We start from the raw sequence: 8,834 nt of genomic DNA, 5'->3' as shown, positions 1-8,834 counted from the left end.
GTAAACGCGTTAGTCATAGAAGTAGAAGTAGTCGTTGGCGTGACAACTTCATGAAGACACGATGATGGAGATCATGATGATGGAGATCATGGTGTCGTGCCGGTGACGATGATGATCATGGAGCCCCGAAGATGAAGATCAAAAGGAGCAAAATGATATTGGCCATATCATGTCACTATTTGATTGCATGTGATGTTTATCATGTTTATGCATCTTGTTTGCTTAGGACGACGGTAGTAAATAAGATGATCCCTTACAAAATTTCAAGAAGTGTTCTCCCCTAACTGTGCACCGTTGCTACAGTTCGTCGCTTCTAAGCACCACGTGATGATCGGGTGTGATGGATTCTTACGTTCACATACAACGGGTGTAAGACAGTTTTACACAACGAAAACACTTAGGGTTAACTTGACGAGCCTAGCATGTGCAGACATGGCCTCGGAACACGGAGACCGAAAGGTCGAGCATGAGTCGTATGGTAGATACGATCAACATGAAGATGTTCACCGATGATGACTAGTCCGTCTCACGTGATGATCGGACACGGGCTAGTTGACTCGGATCATGTAATCACTTAGATGACTAGAGGGATGTCTATCTGAATGGGAGTTCATAAGATGAGCTTAATTATCTTGAACATAGTCAAAAGACCTTTTGCAAATTATGTCGTAGTTCACGCTTTAGTTCTACTGTTTTAGATATGTTCCTAGAGAAAATATAGTTGAAAGTTGGTAGTAGCAATTATGCGAACAGTAGAAAGCTTATGTCCTTAATGCACTGCTCAGTGTGCTGACCCCCAAACGTCGTTTGTGGATGTTTCGAACATCGAACATACACATTTTGATAACTACGTGATAGTTCAGTTAAATGGTTTAAGTAGAGGCACCAAAGACGTTTTCGAAATGTCGCGGAACATATGAGATGTTTCGAGGGCTGAAATTGGGATTTCAGGCTCGTGCTCACGTCAAGAGGTATAAGACCTCCGACGATTTTCTTAACCTGCAAACTAAGGGAGAAAAGCTCAATCGTTGAGCTTGTGCTCAGATTGTCTGAATGCAACAATCACTTGAATCGAGTGGGAGTCGATCTTCCAAATGAGATAGTGATGTTTCTCCAAAGTCATTGCCACCAAGCTGCTAGAGCTTCGTGATGAACTATAACATATCAGGGATAGATATGATGATCCTTGAGGTGTTCGCGATGTTTGACACCGCGAAAGTAGAAATCAAGAAGGAGCATCAATTGTTGATGGTTGGTGAAACCACTAGTTTCAAGAAGGGCAAGGGCAAGAAGGGATACTTCATGAAACGGCAGATCAGCTGCTGCTCCAGTGAAGAAACCCAAGGTTGAATCCAAACCCGAGACTAAGTGCTTCTGTAATAAGGGGAAGAGTCACTAGAGCAGAATTACCCTAGATACTTGGTAGATGAGAAGGCTGGTAAGGTCGATAGAAGTATATTGGATATACATTATGTTAATGTGTACTTTACTAGTACTCCTAGTAGCACCAGGGTATAAGATACCGGTTCGGTTGCTAAGTGTTAGTAACTCGAAATAAAAGCTACGGAAAAAAAACGGAGACTAGCTAAAGGTGAGCTGACAATATGTGTTTGAAGTGTTTCCAAGTTTGATGTGATCTAACATCGCACGCTCCCTCTACCATCAAGGTTAGTATTAAACCTGAATAAGTGCTCTTGCACCTAAAGGAATGGTTTATTGAATCTTGATCGTAGGGATACACATTTTCATGCCAAAAGATATAAGATAGTAATGATAGTACCACTTACTTGTGGCACTGCCATGTAAGTCATATTGGTATAAAACGCATGAAGAAGCTCCATGTTGATGGATCTTTGGACTCACTCGTTTTTTGAAAAGTTTGAGACATGCGAACCATGTCTATTGGTGTATATGCATGAAGAAACTCCATGCAGATGGACCGTTTGGACTCACTTGATTTTGAAACACTTGAGATATGCAAATCATACCACATGGGCAAGATGACTGAAAAGCCTCGTTTTCAGTAAGATGGAACAAGATAGCAACTTGTTGGAAGTAACACATTTTGATGTGTGCAGTCCAATGAGTGCTGAGGCATGCAGTGAATATCGTTATGTTCTTACTTCACAGATGATTCGAGTAGATGTTGAGAATATTTACTTGATGAAACACAAGTCTGAATTATTGAATGGTTCAAATAATTTCAGAGTGAAGTAGAAGATCATTGTGACAAGAGGATAAAATATCTATGATATGATCATAGAGATGAATATCTGAGTTACGAGTTTTGGCACACAATTAAGACATTGTGGAAATTGTTTCGCAATTAATACCGCCTGGAACACCATAATGTGATGGTGTTTCCGAACATCATAGTTGCACCCTATTGGATATGGTGCGTACCATGATGTCTCTTATCGAATTACCACTATTGTTCATGGGTTAGGCATTAGAGACAACCACATTCACTTTAAATAGGGCACCACGTAATTCCGTTGAGATGACACCGTATGAATTATGGTTTAGAGAAACCTAAGTTGTCGTTTCTTAAATGTTTGGGGCTGCGACGCTTATGTGAAAAAGTTTCAGGATTAAGCTCGAACCCAAAGCGGATAAAATGCATCTTCATAGGAAACCCAAAACAGTTGGGTATGCCTCCTGCCTCAGATCCGAAAGCAATAAAGGATTGTTTCTAGAATCGGGTCCTTTCTCGAGGAAAAGTTTCTCTCGAAAGAATTGAGTGGGAGGATGGTGGAGACTTGATGAGGTTATTGAACCGTCTCTTCAACTAGTGTGTGACAGGGCACAGGGAGTTGTTCCTGTGGCACCTACACCAATTGAAGTGGAAGCTTATGATATTGATCATGAAACTTCGGATCAAGTCACTACCAAACCTCGTAGGACGACAAGGACACGTACTACTTCGGAGTGGTAAGGTGATCCTGTCTTGGAAGTCATGTTGCTGGACAACGATGAACCTATGAGCTATGGAGAAGCGATGGTGGGCCCGGATTCCGATAAATGGCTCGAGGCCACAAAATCCGAGAACGGATCCATGGACTTTGGTGGACTTGCCCGATGATCGGCAAGCCATTAAGATAAATGGATCTTTAAGAAGAAGACGGACGTGGATGGTAATGTCACCGTCCATGAAGCTCGACTTGTGGCGAAAAGTTTTTCACAAGTTCAAGGAGTTGACTACGATGAGATTTTCTCATCCGTAGCGATGCTTAAAGTCCGTCGGAATCATATTAGCATTAGCTGCATTTATGAAATCTGGCAGATGGATGTCAAGACAAGTTTCCTTACTAGTTTTCGTAAGGAAAGGTTGTATGCAATACAATCAGAAAAGTTTTGTCAATCCTGAGGATGCTAAAAGGTATGCTAGCTCCAGCGATCCTTCTAAGGACTGGAGTAAGCATCTCGGAGTTGGAATGTATGCTTTGATGATGATCAAAGATTTTGGGTTTGTACAAAGTTTATGAGAAACTTGTATTTCCAAAGAAGTGAGTGGGAGCACTATAGAATTTCTGATGAGTATATGTTGATCAGAAATGATGTAGAATTTCTAGAAAGCATATAGGGTTATTTTGAAAGTGTTTTTCAATGGAAAGCCTGGATTAAGCTACTTGAACATTGAGCATCAAGATCTATAAGGATAGATCAAAATGCTTAATAATACTTTAAAATGAGCACATACCTTGACATGATCTTGAAGGTGTTCAAGATGGACCAGTCAAAGAAGGAGTTCTTGCCTGAGTTGTAAGGTACGAAGTTAAGACTTAAAGCTCGACCACGGCAGAATAGAGAGAAAGGACGAAGGTCGTCCCCTATGCTTAAGACGTAGGCTCCTCAGTATGCTATGCTGTGTACCGCACCTGAAGTGTGCCTTGCCATGAGTCAGTCAAGGGGTACAAGAGTGATCCAAGAATGGCTCACAGGACAGCGGTCAAAGTTATCCTTAGTAACTAGTGGACTAAGGAATTTTCTCGATTATGGAGGTGGTAAAAGAGTTCGTCGTAAAAGTTATGACGATGCAAGCTTGACACCTATCCGGATAGCTCTGAGTAGAGAGACCGGATACATATAATGGAGCAATAATTTAGGATAGCTCCAAGTAGAACAGTTGTTTGGAATAGCTCCAAATAGAGCGTGGTAGCTGCATCTAGGAGATGACATAGAGATTTGTAAAGCACACATGGATCTGAAAGGTTCAGACCCGTTGACTAAAACCTCTCTCACAAGCAACATGATCAAACATAAAACTCATTGAGTGTTAATCACATAGTGATGTGAACTAGACTACTAACTCTAGTAAACTCTTGGGTATTAGTCACATGGCGATGTGACCTGTGAGTGTTAATCACATGGCGATGTGAACTAGATTATTGACTCTAGTGCAAGTGGGAGACTGTTGGAAATATGCCCTAGAGGCAATAATAAAAGTATTATTATTATATTTCCTTGTTCATGATAATTGTCTTTTATTCATGCTATAACTGTATTATCCGGAAATCGTAATACACGTGTGAATACATAGACCACAATATGTCCCTAGTGAGCCTCTAGTTGACTAGCTCGTTGTGATCAACAGATAGTCATGGTTTCCTGGCTATGGACATTGGATGTCGTTGGTAACGGGATCACATCATTAGGAGAATGATGTGATGGACAAGACCCAATCCTAAGCATAGCACAAAGATCGTGTAGTTCATTTACTAGAGCTTTGCCAATGTCAAGTATCTCTTCCTTTGACCATGAGATCGTGTAACTCCTGGATACCGTAGGAGTGCTTTGGGTGTATCAAACGTCACAACGTAACTGGGTGACTATAAAGGTGCACTACAGGTATCTCCGAAAGTATCTATTGTTTTATGCGGATCGAGACTGGGATTTTTCACTCCGTGTAAACGGAGAGGTATCTCTGGGCCCACTCGGTAGGACATCATCATATGCGCAATGTGACCAAGGAGTTGATCACGGGATGATGTGTTACGGAACGAGTAAAGTGACTTGCCGGTAACGAGATTGAACAAGGTATCGGTATACCAACGATCGAATCTCGGGCAAGTAACATACCGCTAGACAAAGGGAATTGTATACGGGATCGATTGAGTCCTTGACATCGTGGTTCATCCAATGAGATCATCGTGGAACATGTGGGAGCCAACATGGGTATCCAGATCCCGCTGTTGGTTATTGACCGGAGAACGTCTCGGTCATGTCTGCATGTCTCCCGAACCCGTAGGGTCTACACACTTAAGGTTCGATGACGCTAGGGTTATAAAGGAAGCTTGTATGTGGTTACCGAATGTTGTTCGGAGTCCCGGATGAGATCCCGGACGTCACGAGGAGTTCCGGAATGGTCCGGAGGTAAAGATTTATATATAGGAAGTCCTGTTTCGGCCATCGGGACAAGTTTCGGGGTCATCGGTATTGTACCGGGACCACCGGAAGGGTCCCGGGGGCCCACCGGGTGGGGCCACATGGGCTGTAGGGGGTGCGCCTTGGCCTACATGGGCCAAGGGCACCAGCCCCAAGAGGCCCATGAGCCTAGGGAACCCTAGAGGGAAGAGTCCTCAAAGGGGAAGGCACCTCCGAGGTGCCTTGGGGAGGATGGACTCCTCCCCCCCCTCTTGGCCGCCGCACCAGATGCCATCTGGAGGCTGGCCGCCGCCCCTTGGGCTGGGAAACCCTAAAGGGGGCGCAGCCCTCCCCTTCCCCTATATATATGAGGCCTAGGGGCTGCCCATAATACGCGATTTGATCTCTGGTTGGTGCAGCCCTGCCCCTCTCCCTCCTCCTCTTCTCCCATGGTGCTTGGCGAAGCCCTGCGGGATTGCCACGCTCCTCCACCACCACCACGCCGTTGTGCTGCTGTTGGATAGAGTCTTCCTCAACCTCTCCCTCTCTCCTTGCTGGATCAAGGCGTGGGAGACGTCACCGGGCTGTACGTGTGTTGAACGCGGAGGTGCCGTCCGTTCGGCACTTGATCATCGGTGATCTGAATCACGACGAGTACGACTCCATCAACCCCGTTCAGTTGAACGCTTCCGCTTAGCGATCTACAAGGGTATGTAGATGCACTCTCTTTCTACTCGTTGCTGGTCTCTCCATAGATAGATCTTGGTGACACGTAGGAAAATTTTAAATTTCTGCTACGTTCCCCAACATATTGGTCTTTGAACTTGGGGCAATCTTTGATGAGCACCCAACAATGCGTGAGAGTAAACGTCTTGTTCTTGTGCCAGGCCTTGAAGGCCTCCAAAGATTGAAATGCCTACACAATCAAAGATGCGGCCACAATTGTAACATGAAAGGACAGAATGCATGAAACACAAATGGCATGCCAACATGAATGGACACATGATGGAAAAAAATGAGAGGTTCATACCAAGTCACCAAGGCCTAGGCCCCTCACGGGACGGGCTTGAACGCTCTCAAGCGCAGCACAATACTCGTTGCACTCTTCTTGGATGAACCCCCATCTCTTTTGGATTGAGTGGATGTCGCGTGTGCTCGTAAATTCATAGGGGGCAAACTTCCTTCGCTCATGAAAGTTCTTGTGAACTCTTGTCCAAACGACGGATCCTTTTTGCTCGGCACCTTTCATAAGATCTTGGCCTATCTTATCCAACTATCAGAAATCCCGTGCAAATGCTTTGCCTCCTCTTTTGTGCCTCAGCCCTTTGGTTGAGCTCATCGATAAACACCAATGGCTCGGCCGAAATGTCGACCTCTTCTTCCTTATCTTCATAATACAAGTCATCATATTCATGCCAAGAGTTGCCATGGTCGTCCTCATCTTCATCATGGTCGGCGAATTGAGTGTCTTCATAGTGGCCGCGACCATCATGGCTTTGGGTGGAGCCAGGATCAAAAGCTTGGGCCTGGCCGTCGACGTGGAAGGCCTCACCACGGAGCTCGAAGATGAAGTTCTCCATGAAGGCCGAGTACTTTGGGTCGTCGGCCGTGGGCGTCGGCATTGGCATTTCGTCGAACAGCTTGCGGGCGCCGGCCATGTTCGCTAAAGCTAACGACCGGGGCTGCTTCCTTTGTGCCCGTCGGATGGTTGGCCAGGAGATGTACCTCGGCGTGTCGTTGAGGTTGATGACGCCCGCGGGAGTGGCCGGAGCGACCACACTGCAGTCCGGTGAGGTGGATAACCGTGTTTGCCCATGGCCGTGGAGGGGCGGCGCATGATTCGTCTCAGGCGTGACGGATGAGCTTGGGGAACGGTGCTGCGAAGAACGAGCGGCCGACGAGGCTGTGTTGGCCGTGGCCATGGCAACGGCCGAGAGGATGGACGGCGGGGGTTGGCACAACCCTAACATGAGGAGGGCGTGCGTCTTGGCAACGATGGACTCCTTGTCGTCGACGCCTGCTTGGTGCTGCGCCACACGCAGCGTGGCCGCCTCGGTGGCGTAGCTTGCAGCGACCTTCCTCTCATTGTCCTTCGCCCACCGGTTCCCTCTCTTGGTCGATTCGGCGTCAAGCTTGGCGACCTCCGCCGGATTGAGCTCCAACCGCGGCTTCTTGGTACCCTACTTCTTCGCCGTGGGACATGCAGCCACGGCCGGGTCGTCGGGATTCATCGGGTTGTCGGCCATGGTGGAGAGGGAGAGGCGGGAGAGGGCGCGGGAGAGTTTTGGGCAAAGTGGAGGGAAAGCGTGGGCAGTCGTGTCCCCGGTAGGCGGGTAAGGAGAGGACAAGGGCGCGCGTCCCGCCCATCCGTGCGTTGTCCATTCGGCCGCAAACACGTCCCAACTTTGGGTCGGGAATGGGTCGAAAGCGGACGAAAAATGGAGACGGCCTGTTTGCGGCCGCACGTTGGGCGGCCTGTTCTGTCTGTTTACCCCCAAACGGACGCGGTCGGACCATTTGGCGTCGCGCGTTGGAGTTGTCCTTAGTGGTTGCTGTCTGCTCTACCTGTGTCGCTCTGCTAGTTTTTCAGTTCGTTTTCCACAATTGGACAAACTAAGGGCCTCTTTGATTTGCTGGATTTTCAAAATGCAGGAACAAAATGTCATGTCCTGTTGTATCATATGGGATTTGGAGAAGTGTTTGACAACACAGAAAAAACAAAAGAATTCTATAAAGAGGTTCGAGTGGATGAAAAATTTCCTCCAAAATATAATACAAATGAATTCTGTGAAAAAAAATCCTGAGGATTTTAATCCTACAAATCAAACGATCATCGTAGGAAAAAAAAAATCTAAGGATCCAAATCCTATAAAAATCCTAAGAAATTCCTTTGCATCAAAGGAGGCCTAAATCTAATGGTGTGATTTCTGTGATATGTTTTTTTTTCGAGGAGATTTGTGCGATATGTTTAAAGGAACGGGAGAATAAGAACAATAAGCGCCCACGCGCACCAGTGCCAAATTTACTGCCAGCCACTGCCGACTGGATGGCCACGTACTGTACTACCCAAAGCAAAGTACTAACATGTGATACCAGTACTACCACCCAAAGCAAAAGTAACAAAAGTAACATCACATGTCACGCAGACACGAAACAGGCTTTTGCCCAAGCCCGGCCACAGGCTACGAGACAACGAACGCGAGGAAACATTTTCTCATGCAACGTCGAGCTCGGTCCCAGTCGACAGTCGACACGGCTCAGTGCCACACCGGCGTCTCTACCTCGTCGTGGTAACAATGATTGGTGTAGTTTTTTAATCACAGCAACTAAGTGACTAGGTAGCGAATATCAGACGCGGCTACAATCCCGAACCATCCTCCCAAAGCCCTAATGAAGCTTCTCCGCCTATAAATACCCCCGCAAACCTGAGCCATAAACCTCACCCCAAAGCAGTGTAAGCCTCACTTCTT

This window comes from Triticum dicoccoides, chromosome 5A (genome assembly GCF_002162155.2).
Source record: "Triticum dicoccoides isolate Atlit2015 ecotype Zavitan chromosome 5A, WEW_v2.0, whole genome shotgun sequence".
Taxonomy (NCBI): Eukaryota; Viridiplantae; Streptophyta; class Magnoliopsida; order Poales; family Poaceae; genus Triticum; species Triticum dicoccoides.
Note: the sequence above shows the minus strand (reverse complement) of the source record.